We start from the raw sequence: 25,059 nt of genomic DNA on the forward strand, positions 1-25,059 counted from the left end.
ATTTCTTTCTTGATTATTGTACAGTGCTAAAACCCCAGCTCTTGTTTTGTTCTCTTACCATTGCACATTCAAGATGATTTGACCATATTTACTGTAACCAGGTATAAAAATAATTTCATATCATCGTGCCTAATCGAGATTTCCTCCCACCACCCTGTTGAAACTGTTTTGTGTTAAGTTCTCTGTAATGGCATTCATTTTCCCTAATCTCCCTTCATCTTACCCAGTTTTCTGCAGCAGTTTATGTCTGGCTAATCTGAAAAATCACTGTCTTCCTTGGGTTTCAGGAACGTCACTATCCCACTTCTCTCTACACTGTCTGTCTTTTCTCATTCTTTTGTGCTGACTCTCTATCTGTCCCTTTATGGATGCTATAGTCCTTTCAGGTCAGTCTCCGTTCACATTTTCACTCTTACATTGCAACCTGACTTTAAATATTAGCTATGAGTGGGTGAGGATGGCTCCAGAATTACAGCTCTGCCTTAGACTCATGAGTCATGGCTTAGAAAGCTAGTTACCTTCTTGGCATTTTCACTGTGTTGTGAAATAAGCACATAACAGTAATCAATCAAACAAACAAGCGAGACCATAATCTTTCCCTCCTACACTTGTTTCTTTCTATTTCATTTCAATATCATTTGTCCAGTGATTCATGCCAATGCTCCATCCTGTAAATCCAATCCACCAGCAAGTGCTGTTTCCTGTTTTCATACTCTATTTTAAATCTAGCACCTTTGACACACATCCATAGCTAATGCCTAGTTCAACTGCTGTTGTCTGTCACCTGGTTCCTCACCAGCCTGCACCTGCCTTTATTAGAGACTATCTGGTCTACCTGATCATGCTTAGGAATGCACACAGTCCTTTCTCCATAAAGTATAGAAAAATGTTCATTTAAACTTTAATGTTTTTTTTTTCTTCTGTATAAAATGTTCTGGTGGCCTTCCTTCATGCCTTACAGCAAAATTCCTCTGACAGTAATCTAGTAGAAGCTATGCAACATTCTCCTCAGCCACCTCTCTCACCACTCACCCTTCTTTTATGTTACAACTATATGCAATAGATTTTGTACTTGCTGTTTCTGAGGCTTATATATTTAACATTAGTCATAAAAGGCCTAGAATCTCCCCACCTTTCAGCATTGTGTCCAGATTTCTCCCCTAATTCCATTTAACATGTAGCATCCTGTCCATGCTCCATGATCCCACTGCTACTTATTTCTAGTATAAATTCAGTGTATGTCACCATCTTATGTTATCAGTAACCTTTTTTAGTACTGTTGACTTATACTTGAAGCTCCCAGACTCCAGTGTAATATGCATTTTTCATTCAAAGGGGACTGTAGACTCCTGGTGCCATCAAAGCATTCAGTCATTTCTTTAAATAACACGGGCCTCAGAGCTTCTCTGCTCTGGATAAACTAGCTTCATTGGCCTAGTGTTCATCATATAGGCATTAGGTACATGTTCATATCTCTTCTGCCTTTATCCATAGGCAAGAGAAGGAAGAGAAATCAGCCAGGTTTTAATTTTTCCCAGGATAAATATTTTCCAACCCAATGAGAGATTTATTTTCTATACAGGAAACATCTTTCTCTTCTCCCTTGTGTCTTGGAAAACTCGGAAGCAAAGCTGCTTTGAAAGGTTGACTGACTATGCTGATTAGTCATTCTCAGGTTTGAGCTCCAAAGGTAATTTTATTAGTAATAAACATCAGAGCATGTCCCTGCAGCTTTGAGAAGCTGCCCTCCAATCCTAACCACGGGTAAACAAACAGTTTACCTCAAAAAGTTCACCTGAATTATGCCCTGAAAAAATATGCTGATATTCCAAGAAACTTGAAAAAAGTGGAACTTCCCCCACCCAGTTTCTAAGCCAAACATTTGGCCCACTCAAATGCTTCAAATTAATGTTAACTTAAATCAAATTAGAATCTTCTCTTCCTTTCAAGATAAGAATGATAAAACAGTGTAAGTAATTTTGAAGAAAATTCTAAAAGGGTAGTTCTGGAAGGAAAGCCATCTCTGTTCAAGGAGCAAAACCCTTCAATACATTGATAACCACCACGCTCTGTTAAGGTCAGAGTTTCCAGATGGCTTTGTGATTAGCTTGCCTGGTTTGAGTCTCACCGTGCTCGGCTCTGGCTAAAACGCTAAGTCTAGGGGCAAAGCTGGCATAAGAAGATGCTGAAAGCTGAGGGTTGGCTGTTGTGACGTTATGCTTTCAGCGATAGCATTATAGTGAGTTCTGTGATAGAACCCGTGGGAAATTCCTTCCCATTACCAGCCCACATTTAATTCAGTTTAAACAAGTCAGTTTTTAAAGTGGAAAGTGATCTCTGTGACACTTCTGTTTCTGAGACTTTTCAAAGGGTACAAATGTTTGGGAACAAAAGTATATTTTACATTTTCTTCAATAGCATGCTTTTTTTCAATAGCATACATATTCTTGATAACAAGAATACACTCTAAAGACAAAATATGTTTTAGACATGAAAAAGTCAATTATAGGTAAGACATATTGTCCTCAGTTATCTGAAAACACTGTTTGTTCATGGCATAGAAGATGTATGGGACATACATATGTCTTTCAATACATAACTGAATGAACTGACACAAGGTTATTAAGAAATAAAGTGATAGATGTGGGGGAACATGCTTATGATCCTAGTGTTTGAGAGGCTGAGTCAGGAGGACCGTGAGTTCAAGGCCAGCGAGGGTACATAGCAAGGTCTTATCTAACAAAGGCAAAAATAATTAAACCAGTAAATAAGCTACTCCATTTTAGAAGGGTAATAAATCAGATCACTGTTACTTCTATTTCTGGAATGAATTACGTAAGTCTTGATAAAAAAATATATATTTTCTTTAAATAAGAAAAATCTCCTTTGATAAATTATAGCTTTCAAATAATTATTGATTTAATGACTTTTGCTAGTTTCTTACATGGTAATTTATACAGGATAAAAAGACAAAAGACAAATTTTGCCCTCAAAGAGTCTAGAAAAAGCAAAACAGAGACAAATTAAGTTCAATTAAGTAGAGTGTAATAGGTTCTAAGAGAGGCATTGAAATATTTTTGAGGCAGCACTTTAGAGAGATGTCTAAACTCTGTTGGAGAATCATGGTGGACTCTCAAGACAAGATGAAAGCTGAGTAAAATGGGAAGGACTGATGGAAGTTACTAGGCAACGGATAGGTGAGCCCAGGAAGATGCCGTCAGAGGAGACCACAAAGACAAATGAGAGAAGCTGCAGCATCGGGAACCGGGAATAGAGTTCAAAACACTCTACATTCAAAATGAATCTTGTGTTTTCACATTTCATTGTTCTTCATTCTGCATTTTAAGTGTTAAATGTAGGATAGTGGGAAAAATAGAAACAACAGGAAGGAATAGAGATTTTGTTTTCAAAGACAGAAAAAGAATTTATTTTAAACTTCTTTTTTATTTTTTATTTTTATTTTATTAATTACACTTTATTCACTTTGTATCCCCCCATAAGCCCCTCCCTCCTCCTCTCCCCATCTTACCCTCCCTCCCCCTTCTTTACGCATGCCCCTCCCCAAGTTCACTGATAGGGAAGGTCCCCCTCTCCTTCCTTCTGATCTTAGTCTATCAGAGCACATCAGGAGTGGATGCATTGTCATCTTCTGTGGCCTGGTAAGGCTGCTCCCCCATCAGGGGGAGGTGATCAAAGAGCAGGTCAATCAGTTCATGTCAGAGGCAGTCCCTCTTCCCATTACTAGGTAACCCACTTGGACACTAAACTGCCATGGGCTACATCTGTGCAGGGGTTCTAGGTTATCTCCATGCATGGTACTTGGTTGGAGTATGAGTCTCTGGAAATACCCCTGTGTTCAAATTTTCTGTTTCTGTTGCTCTCCTTATGGGGTTTCTGTCCTCTCCAGATCTTACTATTTCCCACTTCTTACATAAGATTCCCTGCTCGTTGCCCAACAGTTGGCCATAAGTCTCAGCATCTGCTTTGATAGTCTTCAGGGAAGAGCCTTTCAGAGGCCCTCTGTGGCAGGTTACTAGCTTGTTTCCTGTTTTCTTATTCCTCTGATGTACTTTCTCTTTGCCTTTCGGGATGGGGATTGAGCATTTTAGTTAGGGTCCTCTCTCTTGATTAAGTTCTTTAGGTTTATCCTATATTACATGTCTATATGAGTGAGTATATACCATGTGTGTCTTTCTGCTTCTGGGACAGCTCATTCAGGATGATTCTTTCCAGGTCCCACCATTTACCTGCAAATTTCATGATTTCCTTATTTTTCATTGCTGAGTAACATTCCATTGTGTAGATGTACCACAGTTTCTGTACCCATTCTTCAGTTGAGGGGCATCTGGGCTGTTTTCAGCTTCTGGCTATTACAAATAAAGCTGCTACAAACATGGTTGAGCAAATGTCCTTTTTGTGTACTTGAGCCTCTTTTGGACATATGCCTATGAGTGGTATGGCTGGATCTTGAGAACGGGCTATTCCTAGTTGTCTGAGAAAGCGCCAGATTGATTTCCAAAGTGGTTGTACAAGTTTACATTCCCACGAGCAGTGGAGGAGCGTTCCCCTTTCTCCACAGCCTCTCCAGCATGTGTTGTCACTTGAGTTTTTCATCTTGGCCATTCTGATGGGTGTAAGGTGAAATCTCAGGGTCGTTTTGATTTGCATTTCCCTAATGGCTAATGATGATGAGCATTTCGTGTTTCTCTGCCATTTGATATTCCTCTACAGAAAGTTCTCTGTTCCCCATTTTTTTAAATTGGATTACTTGGTTTGCTGCTTTTCAGCTTCTTAAGGATGCTCCTTAATAAAAACACTACTACAAAATGCTCACTTTAGAAAAGTTGCCACTAGAGACAGCACACACTTCCACCACAGGCTTTGGAGAAGTAAAGCTGGTTCTGATATAGAAGCTTCCTTCCTGATGGCCAGCTCTCAGAGTGTTAGAAGGTGCTATGAAAGTTGTCAGGACAGAAACATTATCAACAATCCTGTCCAGGTTCAAACCTTGCAAATGACAATGATAACCAGCAAGAGATACCCAGTGGTGCAGTAGTGCTTTAGTATCTTGGGGGTTGATTGATGAAATAAAACAGAATGAGATAATGGAGAGGGAAAGCTATATTGTATAAATACAGGTTTATTGGGAGTAGCAAGGGAGGGGAACGGAAAAGGAGAGTGTGCATTGTGGTGGTGAGGTCAGCAAGGGAAAGGGGAAAAAGGGTAGAAAAGGGGCAACAGAACCAAGATGTCTGCTTATATAGTAAAGGACCTCTAGGAGAGGGCCTAGGTGGAGGGCAGGGTATGGCAGCCATGCCCAGCAGCAGCTAGGGACTTTAACATTCCAGCCATTTGTTGATAATAAATAGATGATGGGTGAAGAACTAGTAAGGGGAACAGGAACTGTTTCTGACATGAACTCAGTGGCTGGCTTTGTGAGACCATCTACAGCTAGGAAACTGTACGTACAGATAATGCAGTCTCTGAGGTTTAGGCCGGAGCACCTGAGTTCTGGATGCAGCTCTTGAGGGACAGGATGTTGGAACATATATGTTTTGGGGAGAAGATAGAGTCAAGAGTTTAGCTTTTAGGCCCATGGACTTTTAGGCCTATAGTCATGGTAGTTGGGCAGGGGAATCCTAAAACCAGGGGAGGAATTCCACCCTCAGGAATAGGTAGGCTTGGAAACAGCCAGTACATATCTAAAGTATGACCTGTGAATTCCAGTGGATCTCCTGAAGCTTTCAGAATCTTTTTAAGTTTACAAAAAGAAACAAATTGGCTTGGGAGACAATTTAAAATCTGATTAATGTTAAAGCTCTTAACAGTCTTAATACAAAAACAGTAGCATAGTGGGGGAGGAAGGAGAGTTTTTGTATATCTGAAATTACTTTCTTATCACCAACCTTGAAACAGCTTCTCAGAACCTCAAGTGCTTTTCCAGGAACTCAGACCTTACATAAACTGTAAGTTTTTAAGAGGGCAGGTGAAGCCTTGGTTTCTGCTGTTAAACTGATCTTCAAACCCATCAGAGACCTGAGAAGGAGAAGTTACTGCAGGAAGCATAATCCAAGTGGCCCATGTATTGATTAATATGACAGAGGCTCACCCATTGTCCAGACGGCCTTCCCGTTAGGCTCCTGTGGTGTCGGTGGCTCTTGTGGGCACAAGTCCTAGGGCAGCATCTCAGCATCAGTCTTCAGGTGCTGGGCCCAGCAAATTTGAGAGGCCTTTCCGTGGAAGAGAAATTTGGGAGAATGACCCACCTTGTTTCATCTAGGCAAAACCGGGCAGTCAGCTCTCCACATGTCCTCTTTGTTCACAGTTCAGGCAAGGTCTTGGGAGCACAGTAGCATAATTCAAGGGGAGTCATTGCTGTGCCCAAATGTTCTTTCTGGAGGCCTTAGGGTAGCCACTAGAAGCTGAGGTCTCTGTCTCATTAAGCTTTTTTTAATTAAGCATTTTAATGTACTATTCTGCAGATGTTCTGACAGGTTTGTGGACCATGATCTATTAAGTATAGCTGAGTCGAACAAACTTTGATAGTATAGTTACTCATCCCAAGCGTAACCTTGGAAACATAAAACAAGAGACTAGGTGAAGTTTAATCAGTTCTTTTTTTTTTTTTTTTTTTTTTTTTTGCATGACTGTAAATTATTTTTGAGCTAATATCAAAGGAAAACTTTCATAAACAATCATAGATACAGTTTATAAAATGGCGATCCTGCTGAACCTATCACACTGCATCTTTACAGACTGAACAGTAAAAGCTTAAAAGGTGGCAGTGGCGACAAAGCCACGGCTCCACCCCTATATTCCAAAATCAACATGGTGATCAGCCACATGTTTTAAGCAGCCCAAATCAGGAAATTTAGAACTGCGTCACTGGTGCTGCACCTCCTGGTCCCACCGCTGCCCCCCAGTGTCTCCACTCGCAGAGACCTTGCATGGGTCTGGGGTAGAGTCAGGATGGGGTAGAGAGAACCTGGAACCTTGTGTGGATGCAGTCTTGGGAAGTGGAGGGAGGAGGGGTGAAAGCGCGTTTTTGAAAAAGCCTGGACAGACAGTTTGGAAAATTTCCACAGACACCCAAGAGATATCTGGAGATAAATTTTAGACCCAGAAGCACCCGTTTTCCCAGCCTTTGTCAGAATCCCAAAATTATGGAAGTGGGGTCCCTATTCAATATTCTGGGCTCAGCAGCTTTGGTGAGATTAATCCACGAATAGATGTCTCTGAAAGGTGAGATTATCTCGATGCACAGGTCTGGCTTTGTTCCGGCTGGACTCCTCTCCCATCTCCGTGTCTTCACAGAAGAGTCCTAGATGGGGTGGGAGGGTCATGAACTCCGAAAGAAGCACCAGGCACCTCTTGGCAGCAGCTGGAGGACAGGGCACTTACTAAATCCAAACTTGCCTCAGGCAGAGAGGGAGGTGGAAGGGGAGAAGTGGTTGGTTGCCTTGCAGAGTGGAGGGGCTGGGCACTCAATTTCTCTCCGGTTGGAAGATGATCTGTGGAGAACTATGAGGTGACGGGAGTGACTCCACAAAGTCCAGCTTGTAGGGCTCAACTTCCTCCAAGTAACGGACACCAGATGATTGATTAAGTAAAACAGAAAGAACGAAGAAACGAAGGTATATTATAAAAATGCAGGTTTATTAGGAGCAGCTAAGGGGGGGAGGGAAAAGGGGAGCACTCACTGGTGGGGAAGGGAGAGAGAGGGCAGGAAAAGAAGAGGGGAACAAGGGTAGAAAGGGGGCAACAGAACTAAGATGGCTGGTTATATAGTGAAGTGCCTCTGGGAGAGAAGCTCCGGGCCCTAGTTGAAGGGCAGCGTATGGCAGCCAAGCCCTGCAGCAGGTAAGGACTTGAACAGTAACCAGCTGCTATCTAATTAGACTCAAACCTGTTCAGTAGGAGGAAACTCAGGCCTCGTACTGTAAACAGACAAGAACCCATGGCTGGACAGGTTACAGACCCAAAAGGATAAGACAGTCCAATACTCTCATTTCATTAAAATTGCTTTTTTTTAAAAAAAATCATTCCTTACCCTTAAATAAGTGCAGCTTTCATTCCTCACCAAAGAGGCCCCCTCTTTGTCTGCTATTCTCTGTAATAGCAGACAGATGCTATTACAGAGAATCATAACTGGTCAAAGTTCAGAAAAGAGGTGACCGTGGAATGTCTATCCCCAGAGTGGGGCATCTTGAATACAACCCTACACCCAAGGGAACGTTGTAAAAGGATGGAGGAAGATTGTAAGAGCCAGAAGATGGTAACTATACATCTTCTGCAAAATAACGTCTTCTGGAATGACAGAGGTATTGCACCTATCAACTCTCAACCATACAGTTGCCCTCACAAGATCTGCGCGAAAATACACAAGTCAATACACCAGAATGAATATAGGACATGAAGACATGGTTCCACCCCTTGTCAAAGAGCTGCAGAAAGTGGATGGCTGCAGAGAGAGGGAGAGTTAGTTTGCTTCTGTGATGAACCTCTTCATGATCTCTTAGCCCATGACTAAGTGGTCAGCCCTGTACCTATGTATATGTAGACAACATTACTTGAATTCACTAAGAAGTGTGTGTGTGTGTGTGTGTGTGTGTAACAATAATAATAGTGGAACAAGAGCTATGAATTTGAAAGGAAAAAATGGAGGGTAAAGGAGTTGGAGAGAGGAGGAGGAGATGGATATAATGAAAGTACATCGTACTCATGTATGGAATTGTAAAATAAAAAAAAATTAAATTCCCTTATTTAAAATGAAGTAAATGGGTTTTTTTCACATATTCCATCATAAAACTAAATGCAATGCTCTTCCCCTCAAAATCATGCCAATAATATATCTTTGACTTTTAACAAATTCTACAAAGCCAAGCAGCTTTCATAGGCTACACTAGTCAGTCTTCACACAATATTAGTTAAGTACTGCTTTATATAAATGACTGTGGAAGACAGACTGGGACATTACTGAGGCTGATAAATAAATATCAATTAGTTTTGGGATGTTACTATAACTGTTAATTGTATTTAGCATCTAATTTCATTGCTACTGCTTAAATTCCCTATTTCTCTTTCTATGACCTTCATTTTCAAATCATGGAAGGTCATCTAAGCATCTAAACATGACATATTCTAACAGAAAAGTCCTTCCATTCTAGCTCTCAGGACTGAAGCAATGTGATTTACCTTTGCAAGTATTAGTGAAGTGGAGGATCACTGTTCCTTTGAAAATATAAAACCTGCTTTCATAGGCTGGCCTAATTATTGAGTCAGAGCAGACACCTCCCATAAAGCAATCCCTCAATGATAGGAACAAAACAATATGTCAGTAAAATTTTGGTTGGTAGTCATAAAGCAATAAAAATCTAATGTCAAGAAAGAAGAATATTCAAAAAAAGGTGTGTTTGAGGTAATGAGTGAGAGTATAGATCTTGACTGAGTTTTAGTATATATGTGTAACTTCAAAAACTTTCATAAAAATTAAAAAAATGGTAAATGCAATGAGAGCATATATATTTATATATACAGAGATAATATATTCATGAATATATGGTTTTGATTATATGACTACAGTTTCAGAAATGATACAGTTGAAAATGGAAAAGAGAGACAAATGAAATAATTAAAAAACAAACATCTTAATCCAAATAACATTAGATATAATTTTACAATAAAATTGATAAAAGTTGAGCTAAATAATAAAAACATTGGTGCTTTTACGAAAAAATCTGAATAGTAAGGTCTTAAGAATTAAGGAGAGCAAATGTGGTTATAATTTTACAAAAACCACAGCTATTCACACTGATCAAGAGATGAATCAAAAGAACGAACTCCAAGCATGGGGAGTGCGTGCTATTGTGCTCACAGTGAACAAGGCCAGCAAACAAGGAGCTGTGTTCACATGGTAACAAATGGATCTTAAATGCCAAACTGCAGTTTTGAAATAAGAGATGTATTACAAAAACAATAAGACAAAAAAAAAAAAAAAGATTATAGTAACTAAAGTTGGAAAAGCTATCCAGGGAACTAAATTAATATTGATGCTCTCCTAGAAAGAAAAGTCAATACAATGGAACATTTCTTTGGATATTTCATCCATGATAAACGCTTAAATGAGTTTTAAGGTATTTTCAAAGATATTTTTTTAATCTTAAAGTCAACTATTATTAGAATTTTCAAACAAAACCATACACCTTTCAAAATTTCAGAAGTAGAAAAAATAGTTTACATGACAAATAAACTGAAATTTTAAAAAGAGAAGAAAAAATATAAAAAGGTATCATACAACTAAGAAAAGCAGTTTATTTAATTTTAAAACTTACTTATAAAACATAAGAGCCTTTATTGTAAACATCATTTTTTATGAAACACAAAAGTATAATAAAAAAACAAAACAAAAAAACAAAACAAAACAAAAAAAAACTTACTCACTAAAAAAGAAAAGCAACATAGATAATGTTAACCAGCATCCGTAATGGTGCTTTTTCAGATAAAAAGCACATGCTATATATTAGTGAGAACTCTCGAAAGAAACATAATCAATGGGAGATAACATAATATGGATAGACAGACAGACGACCAACAGATTTCTTGTAAGTGATTGGTGCACAAAATTATGGAGCCTGAGAATTCCTATCTTCTATACTGTGCGAGATGGAGGTCCAGGAAGGGTATTGCTGCTAGGCCTGTCAGAAGTTCAGTCACTCCAATCGTACACTTGGCCTAAGAGAGGAAAAATTTATTTTAGCTCATGGTTTTAGTCATCATGGCAAGGAGGGCATAGTAGAGTATAATGGCTCACTCAAGGTGTCCAGAGAGCAGAAGGAAAATGTGTGTGCCCACTTGAAATTCCTCTGTTTCCTTCTCTCATTTTATCTAGGCACATAACCTATGGAATAGAACTGCCCAGAATCATGATGGTTCTTCCACAATTTAGCGAATCCTTTTCAGAGATGCTTTACAGATGCAACATGGTTGTGTCTTAGTGGGTGTTTCTCAATTCAAAAGAGTTAACCATCAAGATTTACTATCACAAATCCACCTCTTGTTAACTTGACAATCTCCTATCTCCTTATGCCTTATCATGACTCCAAAAGACTCTTGTGCATCTGTAATGCAAAATATATTTAGTTGTCTATCCCCAAGAATTCTCATGATCTTAATAATTCAAACATGGATTAAAAGCCCAAGTTCAAAATGTTCTTTGAGACTCAAGGCAAACTCTTTATGGTAAACTTCTATAAAAGTAAAATAAGAAGTTGGTGATGGAGAGCTAGCCCCCTCCCCCACTGTAGTCTTCTATATTATAGCACATGGTCTTTCTTTGTGGCTGGCTACACTTACTGTCTATTGACTTCCTTAGTAGATACTTTACTCTTCTGACTTCACCAATATCTTGGGATCTCCATTTCAGTTTAGGTTTTACTCTTATTACTTCATGTATCATCCTCCCAGAGACTGCCTGCCCAGACTCTGTTGAACATTGCCTGACCACCTAAGCTTTCTTTTCAAATCTTGTGGAAGTCTTCAGAACCCTTTAATTTTGAATTTTGCATACTTGATAAGCCAACATGCTATCAATGATACCTGAACCAGCTCAAATAGTAGCTAGGGCCTATTGGAGCATGAAAGTATTGACCTCTCAGTGTCTATATGGCTGAGCATAGTAAAATAAATATTTTGCTAGCTTCAAAAACAGCTCTGTGAAATTAAGGTGTCCTGGATCTGCTGTATTCTTAGGGTGAAAATCTATTACATGAGTCCATTCTCATGTCATTCTTTATGGACTTTATGTCCCTACGTCTGAAATAGGTACCATATAGCCAATTCTCAAATTATAGTCAAAGCATCTTTTGTTGTTGTCTCTATTCACAGTTCTTGGCTTCATTTTAAACAGCACCAGTCTCTTTAGAAACCTTTTTTTTTTCCTAAGTCTCTGCTTTTTACAGACTTTCCTACTCAGACATCAAGCTTTCAGGTCTTGTGCTATGCTTTTTGCTCTTGATTATAATTATAAAACTGGTTGAAAGTAGCAATTATCAATCATGCTACAGCTTCAATGCCAAGCTCTCTTGAAATTTCTTCTACTGCATGAATTAGCCACCCACCTTTAAACTTAAATTCCCACAAAGCACCATTATGTAGACAAAGTGCAAACCAGTCTTTGCCAGAAGTTGTGTGAATGACCTCTAGTCTTATCTCCAATTGTGTCCTTGTTCCCACTTGAAACCACATGAACACAACCTATACTGTCTACGTGTTCATCAGTATTCTGGAATGAGCTCTCTCCAGTGCTATTTGTGATCTGCTTCCCCATCTCAGAGTTATTGGCTTGTGAATTTGACCAGTGGATCCTGAGAGGGGAAGAGAGACAGATAGGCCAGGGAGAAAGGGACCTCAGGGAGCTGTGAAGAATGGTGAGAACAGACTTTTGGGAGACAGGCTTCAGTGAGTCAGCTCATTTAAGAGGGGAGGCAAAGGCTACTTAAACCTTTACTGAGCAGGTAACAGCTTTCAGGGTGAGTATACACCATTGGCTGCGGCCAGGGTGATAGTAATACCTCATTAGCATAAGGAGAAATTCCAGGTGCTGCCAGACATGACCTTATAAGGAGAGAGGAAGTTTAACCTGGCTATAGGGCTCTATGACCTCCTCATGAGGCAAATGTGGGGAAGCAGGTCTATGTGTGCCAGGATATGCAGGCACAGGGATGGGGCTGGGGAAGGGCATGACAGCGCTCCTGCGTCTGCCAATCTCAGGATAAAACTTCCAGGGTTTGGACATGCCTCAGACTCACTATTGCTCTGGGCCAACTTACCCCAGTCCCAAGGCTTCCGGACCCCACATTCCAGAACCTTCCCACTCTGCTCATATCATTCTAGAGCTTCTCTAATCAACATCTATGATATTTTCTAATTGTTTTTGTATAGCAGTTTTAAAGTCCTAAGAACTACACAGTCCAGTTTAGTCACAGAAGCCTCCTTACTGCTCTAGTGCTAGTTTCTAGATGAATTAGATTTTGGTCACTGTGATCGAGAACCTGAAATAAACAATTTTGAGGCAGAAAAAGAATTCAGCTCCAGATTTCAATCCATCATGACAGTGAGGACCAAAAGAGCTCTCATTTTGGTGAATCAGAAAGAGTTGGAAGGGGAGAGGGGAAGGAAGAGGAACAGAGATACACAGAAACAGAGAGGGACACAGGGCAGGGTAGAGAGTGACAAAGACAGAGAGACAGACAGAGGAACAGAGGGAAACAGGGAGACACATAGAGAGACAGACACACAGAATACCTATATTTCTGGGTCCCGTTTACTATCTTTTATCCTATTTTCACATGGGGTGATGCTGCCCACGTTCAAAGAGTTTTCCCAGTTAGTTGATGTGCTTTGCAAAAATACCTACTTTCTTCTTGTTTCTCTCTCTTGCTCTGTCTCTCTGTCTCTGTCTCTCCCTCTCTCTCTCTCTCTCTATATATATATATATATATATGATAATAATTATACAACATATAAAGTTTATAAATACACACACACATAATCTTTAGCATGTATTTCATCTTGCACTGGTTCTTTATATGGACAGGTAACCCAAAAATGCTACTGAAGGTACTGTACCATTAACATTCTCGCCTTGATTGATTTGTAAGCTATAGTAATGTTAAGAAATAGCCTGTATTTTAAAATTACTTTTTGTTAGCAACCCGACTTTATTCTTATGCTAGTCAAGATCATCAACCAAAACAACTCATATAATATTTCCATTATGCATTTGTTGACTGAGAAGCATGAAGAGCATTAAGTGATCAGGAAGCAGTCTTAACTTCCACTTAATGGAACCGTGATTGTATTCCTTAAGAAGAGCTTTATTTTCTCTTGAAATTACAGTCTAAATCAGAATCAGAGGACTCAACAAACACCTTACTAGTGAATCTGAATCATTGAATGAAATGGTAAATTCTGTTGCCTCCAGTTTCTTTGATTCCTGAATTCATGAATGGTGGATATTAGAGAAATCACCCAGTTCACACTGTATGTTGACACAAATAACATACACCCTGCTATATAGAGAACCTTTCTATAGAACTGGAAGAAACTGCTACTAAGAAAGCTGTATAACTGAGTCTGTAAGCAGCCATCCTATGATTCTATCAAGTCAACTACTTCAAATAAGGTAAGGAACGTGATAAGATCACCAAATTCCTTGAGATGGGCCCACTGCTTCCTTTATTTTGCTGTGAAGTGAGTGAGTCAATTAAAAGCAGTGCTGTATATGAAATAACATGGCAACAGATAACATATTTAGCAAGTAGATAGTTAGCAGCAGTATAGACAGTTATAAGTGTAAAGACAGCAAACCCATATTCAGACTATGAGTCTATTTTAGTAAGAACAAAAATACTTCCTTTTTCATTATCAAAAAGTTCCCATCTAATCTGCTTACCTCGATGTAATTGTGTAATCACTGGAGTTGATCAGAAGCTCATTGTTGGTGTATTCTGATGGGAGTTTGGGAATCAGTGTTGGTTGTAGCCAGGTTAGCTTTGGTGAATAAAATAAAGTTGCTAAAGTCACTTCTAAATACATCATTGCTACAGTGGCTATTTTGCTTATGAATCCACTGGGCATTAATAATGCAAGGGAGAGAGGCTGGGTGGCATCTATCCACACAGCAGATCATTACGTACTTGATTATTGCCCTCCTCATTTGACCATTTTTTGAGTATTCACATGGAACACAAACACCTTTATGTTTTTGCTTATTCATAGAGGTCAGTACATAGACTCTTTGAATATTTAACCAACAACTTTCCCATTATATTCCCAACCATCTAGACAAACAAACAACTACAAATGATGAGTGGCTTTATAATTGCATGTCTAGTCACATCTTTCCAACAAACTGAACAAACAGATCCATTGGTGGAAGCTCTGCTCCTTGCGAAATATTCCTTTTACCTCTGTCCTCAGGCAGGTTGTAAGGCTGTAGTTGTCCACTTTTAGGCTGTGTGTTCCTATTTTGCAAAACTTTTGGAACATAGAGTTTACTTTTTATGCCAGTTGACTTAGTGAATCCAATTACAGGTCCATAAGTTCAGACTGGTAGAGAGAAAACAGTAATAGTGAGTACATTAGCCATTTGTGCCACTTTTTTGCATTGACCTGTGACTTCAGGGCACTTTCAGCTTGATCACATACATACTGTTTTAATCTGAGGATACAGTGTTGCTATGAAGTCTCAAATGTATGCCACAATAGGTCTGTTAATACACATCAGCTCAGTACAAATAATAGCTTGGCAGCAGATGGTCAGACACTCAGACTCAACTAAGGTTCAGTATCAGGGTGAGAGGTCTCTCAAAAGTAGAAGAGTAATCTGTAGACAATACACAGTGATGCAAAAATTCCCAAAGGCCTATACTCCAATTCTCCTACAGGAGTTCAGAGAAGTCTGTAAGCCATATCTTTACCTGTGACTGATATTTCAGTCACCTTGAGATCTGCTGAATCAAGTGGGAAAATGGTCAAAGTAACATGTACAAACCATAGACCTGTTGCTGACATTCTCTTACTTTGGTCTTCACTTTAACGTCTATCTATTCTGGATAACTTGATAAATGAACCAAAAAAGGCACTGCTAGGATAGTTTCCAAAAACTAGGCCAGCCAGGAAATATTGTGCCTCATTTTATCCTTGAATAAAGAGCCAAATACAATGTAAGCTTGATTCCTACATTTCTGCATACGCTATACCATAGAACTTCCATGAACTTGATTGAAGCAGAGGTTCCTGGATTTTAGACAATTTATTTTCAGTACTCTGACTTACATAATAGCTAATGACTAATAATCGTAGATTAGTTGAATTAGTTTCTACCTTTCTTATTTTTGTCTAATCAAAATGTTACCAGTGCTATGAGCCCGATGGTTCTGATAGGGAAAAGAAAACAAACAGATTCTCCACAAACTAAATAATACCATGCATCTGGAAGGTATATAGCTCTATGGTTACAGTGAAGGTGTAGCGTAAACTTTACCAAAAAAAGAAAATAGGTTCTAGTTGTTGTATTTAAATTTTTGTGTTTGTATGTGTGTGTACATGTGTTTTGTGTGTAAGAGTGCACATGCGTACAGTTGTTCTTCCCAGTGTGTGCGTATCTGAATGTCAGAGTTTGATACTGGGTAGACAACCAATATCATCTCCTCCACTTAGCTTTATGACATGATAATCCTTTTACTGCAACTGGGATTCACTGTTTTGACTAGACTGGCTAACCAGTAAGCCTCCATGATCTGCCTGTCTTCACCTTCCAGATCTGGGGCTACAGAGGCTCACTACCATGGTCATCTTTTATGTGGGTGCTGGGGATCGAAACTCAGGTCTTGTATGGTAAGCACTTTAGCTACCAACCATATCATCTGCTTCCTCTGATAGGTTTTCCAGATAGAAATGAGAGGGGGGCATTTTGTGTATCAGATAGCTACAGAGTTAATAAAAGGGATGTATTCATTTGTTTTAGAAATAAAACTAGGTGAAGACAACTTATCACATAAAGGCATTTTTCACCAAGCCTGACCACCTTAGTTCAATGCTCAGGGTCCATACAATGGAAGGGAAATTGGCTCTTGGAAATTGTCCTCTGATCTCCACACCTCAGTCATGGCATGCATCCACTACACCAAACACACAGAGCACACACAGCATGTGTATACACACACACACACACACACACACACACACACAAATAACAAATATAAAAAACTTTATAAAAAGAAAATAAAACCGTACCTGATAGAAATACAATTGAGTCTCTGCTTGTTTAAGCTTATGATAATCTGCTGTCTCCACTGTCATCTCCCCAAATTTGTCTGTGTCCTGCACAGTAACTAAAAGAAGTTGAAAAAATAATTGAATGATAGTTACTATTCTTGTGTCTTTCAAGTACTTGAAGGTGGCATTAATTTCTAAAATCCATGAATGAATGCAACTCTTCTTTCTCCCCCTCCTCCTCCTCTTCATCTTTCATGGTGGGATCTCACTATGTGGCTTAGATAGTACTTGCTAAGTAACAAAAGCTGGCTTAGGTCTTGCAGCTGTCCTGCCTACACCCCAGTGCAGCTAGTCTATCCTCACCATATCTCTTAATATGGCATCTTCCATGACATCAACACTACACAGACAATATTGCCAAGCTCTGCTGCCAGCTCAGGAAGGAGTATGGTCCCATTGCACAGCTTCCTGTGGCTCTAAGGGGAAACACCTTCCTAGTAGTTGCTTTCTGGAAGCTGGGAACCCTTTGAGCTTAGGCTCTCTGCACACATTAGCATCTACACAAGTTGGATCCTCTGGTGGGTGAGTGCTTCCACTCTACCTGAGAGGCACAGGAGCTTTCTGGACAACGGTGCTTCATTTCCTCTTTCTCAACTCAGCAGCTTCTCCAGCACCTGACCCACTAGTCTTGAAATCTCTACTGCTGAACAAATCAGTCCATTGTCTTTAAATTTAGCTTCATCCAGAGTCTTAGAATGGAAGCAGAAGGAAGCGATAGTGAATGGCCTTATCTGGTTACTGATAAGGGCCTTTGTTCCGATTTGAAACCTCAGGAACTGTGCCTCCACTCCATGCGTCTCTCACTGTGGTTGTCTTCCGAGAACCTGCAAGAATGGTCCATGAGACTCTGCTGAAGCATTCAAGAGCTTTTCTAACTCAGAGTTCCAAACTGTTCCATAACCTCCCACAGACCATTTCCATAGTTTTAAAAGCCACCCAGTCAGGTTTATCATAGAAACTGGTAACTTTTTGCTACCAGTTTATCTCTTTTTTTCTTTTCCTGTTGCTGTGATAAAACACTCTTAAAGAACAATTTTGAGAAACAGGGCTTATGTTTTATTCATAGACTTGTTATAGTCCATCATTTAAGCAAAGTCATAGCAGCGAGAGCTTGAGGTACTTAATCATATTGCATTTGTTGTAAAACAGCAGAGAGCAATTGATGGATTCACCCATGCCTGCCATTCAACCCATTTTCTTCTTTTTGTTTGGTCCAGGGCCCAGCCCTCTAAATAGTGCTGCCCATATTCTGAGTATGGTCTCACTTTTCACCCCAGTTGCATCTCTGTAATAGTGGATGGCCTGTGAAGACAGGTCAGGTGACTGTCATTCATCATTCAGCTCATTATAGTTCTGGTTTTCATTTTCAGCAACATCAGCTTTGCAGCTACAGATGTGTTTCCCCTTCAGGCCAGACATGCAAATTGCTGGCTTCTTACTTGGTACTTGAGCTAGGAACTTCAAGTTCTGGATAAACCTAAGGTGTTCATTGTTTTTTGTTTTGGTTTTTTTTTTTTTTTTTCAGCTCTGCTCAGAGTAACAAACTGATTCCTATATTTGTTTGCTCTACAAAAACAATATAAAGCTAATTGCTTTATACAGATGTTGCATTAGAAATATCTAATGTATGTATCTTATTTCTCTGGAAAAAGCTATTAATATTGTCTTTACTACTGTATGAAAATAGTCACTGGTATCTTTAAATCTTATCAGATTAAAGGACAAATTTAGAAATTCCACAACCAATCAATAGAATTCACTTTTCGTTTTTCTTTAGTTTCTAGAAATCATTTTCACTAAATATTATACTTTGAATGTGCAATAGGACATAGTAGTCATGAAACCTTTTGTATTCAAAGACATCTAATATACACAAGGCAGAGGCATGAAGAGTAAGATAGTTGGCCAAGCATAATTTGTCCTATGTTAGGACACACATGCTCTCATTCATTGTCATGTCGCACAGATAAAATAATTATAAATGTGTCTTAAGATAAATGCTTAGATATATACACTTGGGTTATGAGAAAGGTAATTTTGTGAGTCCTATTTAATGCTCTTCCCTAAGTTCTATGTATGCCACAAGGGCAGTCAACCGTAAAGAGACAGTTTTATACTAGGATGTATTATAGTAACTACAAAAAAATTAGTTAAAATGGTAATGGTAAAAGATGTCTTAAATCTAGTTACAGAAGAGCTGGAGAATGAAAGACGAGACAGGAAAAAAATAATTAGTAACAAGCTACTGGTTTAAAAAAAAATCAAAAGGCATATGGGGTAAGGAGATGGCCCATCAGTTAAGAGCATGCAGTGCTCTCACAGAGGATCTGGGTTTGGTTTCCAGGACCCAGCCATGTTGGATACCGCTGGTACCCACCCTCCATGGAATAAGCTACCTCCAGTCTCTGTAGGCATCTTCCTTTCATATACATACCCATTCATAGGCACACACACCTACACATAAATAGCAGCAAAAATAAATCTTTAAAAAGACCATTTTAAAAGGTGTGTGTGTTTGTGTGTTTTAATAACTCACATCTTGTCAGGTCCAGTTAGCAGGGCCACCTAGTCTTGTTTATGTAGAAACTTTCTGGACTGTTTAATCTCAGCCCATCCAGAAACAACGATCATTTCTTGTCAGTTGTCATCCAAAACTTTCCCTGCTTTACACAATCCCGCTCCCTTTATCTATATCCACTGTGAAATAAATGTATACAATCCATGCCTTCTTTCTCCTAAGTTCATAAATATACTTCCGCTCTTAGTTCAACAGATGTTTTCTGATAACTATCAAACTATTTTTGTGTTCGTTTCTGGGAAATGCCCCTGGGCCTGGTCCTTTCTTTTCTGAACAGCATCTGTAACAGCTCAGTACGTCTTTGATTTCATCTGTCTGTCCTGTCTCCACAGTTCTGATTTGGGATTCACTACTCTTTTCCAAAGTAACCATGTCCTTAAAATATTTTTTTTCAGTTGGCTTCTTTTTGTTTTTTTTTTTTTATTTCTATTTTTTTAAAGCAAAGGCTAAATTATTATTGATTGGATACACTTGGCTTACTACAGGATTTTCTTAAACTTAATGTTCTTGAAAGGCAGAGATGGACATATGGGTGTTTGCAGCAAATACATGTATTTCCTCAGACATGGAATTATTTACAAAATTCTGATTTCAATAAAAGCATCATTATAGGTGCTCCTGAACTTACTAGGAGGTTACATATCAACATTAATTGACTAACTAATGTTTCATGTGTATAACCATTGGTATAATGTAAATAAATGCATTCTAAGGTAAATTTATTTTTCAGCCATTCTGTTTAATAGAGAAGGTACAAATTAACTTTCAGTAACAAATATTAACAGTTTAATGAAGAATTGGCATATTTAGAACTAGGAGGTGAATATTTTTTCCAGCTGAACAAACATATCTGAGTTGATAATCAGTGCAAACGAGATGCTTCTTAATGAGTATCAAATATTGTAAGGTATGACTAATCGTATTGATGTTACTGTGAAGTTACTACAGAAATGAGAGTGACTCACTACTTTTCCTTAGGAAATTCTTTCTTTATAGATATTCATGAAAAGCCATACCTAGAGGAAATATGGAACTTGCAAATATTATGTCATTCAATACAATTAACTCATTGGACATTGTAGCTTAGTTTCATCTACCTTAAATTTTACCTGAATGTTTACATTGGTGTGGTTTTGAGCAACATCACCTAAGACAAAGTCTGTTTGATAATAAGGTGTTGAATAGCACGCATAGTTTATTGAATACAATTGTCAAAGGTAAAATGGTTGAATAGCTATGAGATGCACAGAAGGGCATTATGTAAACATGCTGGAATAAAAACACAACATATCACATTAAAAGTAGAAAGATGTGAAATATAGAATAATGACAACAAAACATTAGCAACACAGGACACTGGAGCATCTGTGAGTTCCACAATCTCCAGGTTGCCAGGGAGATGCAGCTTGCTGTACTGCTCAGCATCACAAGAAAATATAGCACAATGTATCTCTGGCTTAGAGAAGATCAAAGCTTGAAGCCTCGCTCCTACCTAATGAATATTGATTTAAAACATCATAAAATTTAATAGTCATAAGTCCAAGTACTACAAGTCAATCTGTCTGTTTCCCTAAGTAGATAAGTGTTACTTTCTCTAGTCATTATACATTCAATAAAGTAGCACTATCTAACAACAGACCCCTAAAAATTCTTAGAAAATATTTCCCTTGTAAATTTTTACCATGAGGAAAAAAAAAAACAAAACAAAAAAACCCCTAAAATTTCAGACTAGTGAAGAAATAAAGATCATATCTGAAAGCAAAGACTATAAAGGTCAAAACATGAAGGCAAACTTTGTGCCTCTAAATATTTTGTTCTTACTTAAAGTAAGTAAAAATAAACATAATCATTTGCATAAAGTCATAGGAGTGAATCTGTAATACAAATAATAAAAGAAATATAAAAATTAAAAAAAAATAAGAACAGAGTTTAACCACTTGGGACACTACATAAATCACTACCTTTATTCTTTATGTAATTTAAATTCTTTCAAATGAGCTATTTAATTGAAATAGTTGAAATAAATTTTATTAAGGTTTATGTCTATAAAATTAACAAAAATGAAATATATTTTAAGCTACAATGCACAGAAGATAATTGGAATTGTACTATGTACTATGTACTATTGTATCTGTTCTGAAAGGAAAGAAATGTTTATAAAGAAGAAAGGAAGGAAGGAAGGTAAAAAAGGAAGGAAAGAAGAAAAAGAGGGAGTATGGAAAGGAAGAAACTTATGAAGACCTTTAAAACAAAACTCAAAACAATGATTAATTTTCTGAGAGACCATAAAAGGCAAAAAGAAAAGGGAAAGAAGCAATGAAAGGAATGTGTCAACTGGAGAATGAGCTGAGCCTGGTGATATGGTGATGGGCCTGGTGGGAGGCTAAGGTAGAAATATCATAGGTTCTGGAACCCCATGGGCAATAAGTGAGAGCCTTTCTCAAAAACAAAGCAATTCCAAAAGCAAACAAATCAACCAACTAGCCAACTACCAACCAACCAACCAACCAATCAATCAAACAAGAATCTCCAAACACAGATAGTTAATTGCACGTTCAATCCAATCATAGCAGCAATGAAAAAAAAATTGGACTAAACGAAACAGAAAAACAAGATTCAGTTAAATGCTGTTCACAAGTGGCACAACTAAAATGCAAATGTAATCAGGTTTGAAATATAAATGTGGAAGGAGATGTGCTATTAAAAATAACCAAAGAACATGATGTAACTGTATCAATACCAGAAAGGAAAATTTCAACACTTGGAACAGAATGAAACATAAAGAAGATATGCTGTCTGAATGCTTTTGAACTGAACAATAGATATTTTAACATACAAATTACTAGTCAGAATTACAGGAAGACATGGAAAGTGTCAAGTTACACATAAAGATGCGAACGACTCTGAATAAAGCAAATAAATATAAGTGAATTGTAGAAATTGTGGGAAAAAATCTTTTTTTTATTAATAACAGTTTATTCACTTTATATCCCCCATAAGCCCCTCCCTCCTCCCCTCCCGATCCCACCCTCCCTCCCCCTTCTTTGCGCATGCCCCTCCCCAAGTCCACTGATAGGGGAGGTCTTCCTCTCCTTCCTTCTGATCTTAGTCTATCAGTTCACATCAGGAGTGGCTGCATTGTCATCTTCTGTGGCCTGGTAAGGCTGCTCCCCGCTCAGGGGGAGGTGATCAAAGAACAGGCCTATCAGATTATGTCAGAGGCAGTCCTTCTTCCCATTACTATGTAACCCACTTGGACACTACACTGCCATGGACTACATCTGTGCAGGGGTTCTAGGTTATCTCCATGCCTGGTACTTGGTTGGAGTATGAGTCTCTGGAAAGACCCCTGTGTTCAAATTTTCTGGTTCTGTTGCTCTCCTTGTGGGGTTCCTGTCCTCTCCAGACCTTACTATTTCCCACTTCTTACATAAGATTCCCTGCACGTTGCCCAACAGTTGGCCATAAGTCTCAGTGTCTGCTTTGATAGTTTGCAGGGCAGAGCCTTTCAGAAGCCCTCTGTGGCAGGTTCCTAGGTTGCTTCCTGTTTTCTTCTTTTTCTGATGTCTATCCTCTTTTTCCTTTCGGGATGGGGATTGAGCATTTTAGTCAGGGTCCTCTCTCTTCATTAGTTTCTTTAGATGTACAGGTTTTAGTTGGTTTATTCTATGTTATATGTCTATATGAGTGAGTATATACTGTGTGTGTCCCTCTGTTTCTGGGACAGCTCACTCAGGATAATCCTTTCCAGGTCCCACCATTTACCTGCAAATTTCATGATTTCCTTATTTTTTATTGCAGAGTAGTACTCCCTTGTGTAGATGTACCACAACTACCAAGAATGTACCATTCTTCAGTTGAGAGGCATCTGGGATGTTTCCAGCTTCTGGATATTACAAATAAAGCTGCCACAAACATGGTTGAGCAAATGTCTTTATTGTGTACTTGAGCCCCTTTTGGATATATGCCTAGGAGTGGTATGGCTGGATCTTGAGGAAGTGTTATTCTTAGTTGTCTGAGAAAGTGCCAGATTGATATCCAGAGTGGTTTGTACAAGTTTACATATCCACCAGCAGTGGAGGAGGGTTCCCCTTTCTCCACAACCTCTCCAGCATGTGTTGTCACTTGAGTTTTTCATCTTGGCCATTCTGATAGGTGTAAGGTGAAATCTCAGGGCTAATGATGTTGAGCATTTCTTAAAGTGTTTCTCTGCCATTCAATATTCCTCTACAGAGAGTTCTCTGTTCCCCATTTTTTAATTGTATTACTTGGTTTGCAGTTTTTCAGCTTCTTTAGTTCTTTATATATACTGGAAATTAGCCCTCTTTCAGATAGAGGGTTGGTGAAGATTCTTTCCCAGTCTATACGCAGTCGTTTTGTTTTGATGATGGTGTCCTTTGCTTTACAGAAGCTTTTCAGTTTCATGAGGTCCCATTTATTAATTGTTGCTCTTAGAGCCTGTGCTGTTGGTGTTCTGTTCAGGAAGTTGTCTCTTGTGCCAATGAGTTCAAGGGTATTCCCCACTTTTTTTCCTAACCGATTTAATATGTCAGGTTTTATGTTGAGGTCTTTGATCCACTTGGACTTTAGTTTTGTGCAGGGTGATAAGTATGGATCTATTTTCATTTTTTTACATGTAGACATCCAGTTAGACCAGCACCATTTGTTGAAGATGCTATCTTTTTTCCATTGTATGGTTTTGGCATCTTTGTCAAAGATCAAGTATCCATAAGTGTGTGGGTTTATTTCTGGGTCCTCTGTTCAGTTCCATTGATCCACCATTCTGTTTCTATGCCAGTACCATGCAGTTTTTATAACTGAAATCTTATCAACCAATTTAAAATTTAAAAAGCAAGAATGAAATGTTTCAGCAAAACAAAATATTTTTAAATGGAAACTAAAAATTGTATGTCTGTGGCTCATATTTATTGTGTTAACCAAGCATATCCTGTAGTATGTCAGAAAGCACATCCCAATATATTTCAAAAGAGGAAAGAATAGTGTATGTCCTCTGATCATGGCACTGACAAAACACTCAATAACAGCAGGATCATTTTATTAGGTATCTAAAACCTTAAGAAATGTAGGGTTTTCTAGAACTACTAAAATGTTCAGCACATCCAAATCAAAAATTCTTTGAACTGATTGATAATGAAACCATATCATATCAAAACTGGATGCCCCAGGCACAGTGACCCATGCCTGTAATCCCAGCACTTGGGGAAGTAGAGGCAGGTGGATCTCTGTGAGTTTGAGGCCAGCCTGGTCTACATAGTGAGTCCAGGACATCCAAGGCTACACAGAGAAACCCTGCCTCAAAAAAGCAAACAACAAACAAAAACCTGAAGATATGTGTCAAAAACTGTGCACAATTTTCTAAGCGTAAGGGGGTATGGGTTTTTTGTTTGCTTGTTTTGTTTTTAGATTTAACAGAGAAAAAGGAAACACAGCTGGGAGAGGTAGTATGTGGAAAGAAATAGTCAATCTGATAGATCTATGAAAAAAATCCACAAGTCCTATAGTTGTTTAATTTAACAAATTTAATAAGCTATTAGAGAATCTAAAAATATGAACCATCAATATTAGTAACCAGAGAAAAATATCATTATACACATATGGGCAGTAAAAAGTAACAGTTAATC

Source organism: Meriones unguiculatus, chromosome 1 (assembly GCF_030254825.1).
Source record: "Meriones unguiculatus strain TT.TT164.6M chromosome 1, Bangor_MerUng_6.1, whole genome shotgun sequence".
In the NCBI taxonomy this organism is placed as follows: domain Eukaryota; kingdom Metazoa; phylum Chordata; class Mammalia; order Rodentia; family Muridae; genus Meriones; species Meriones unguiculatus.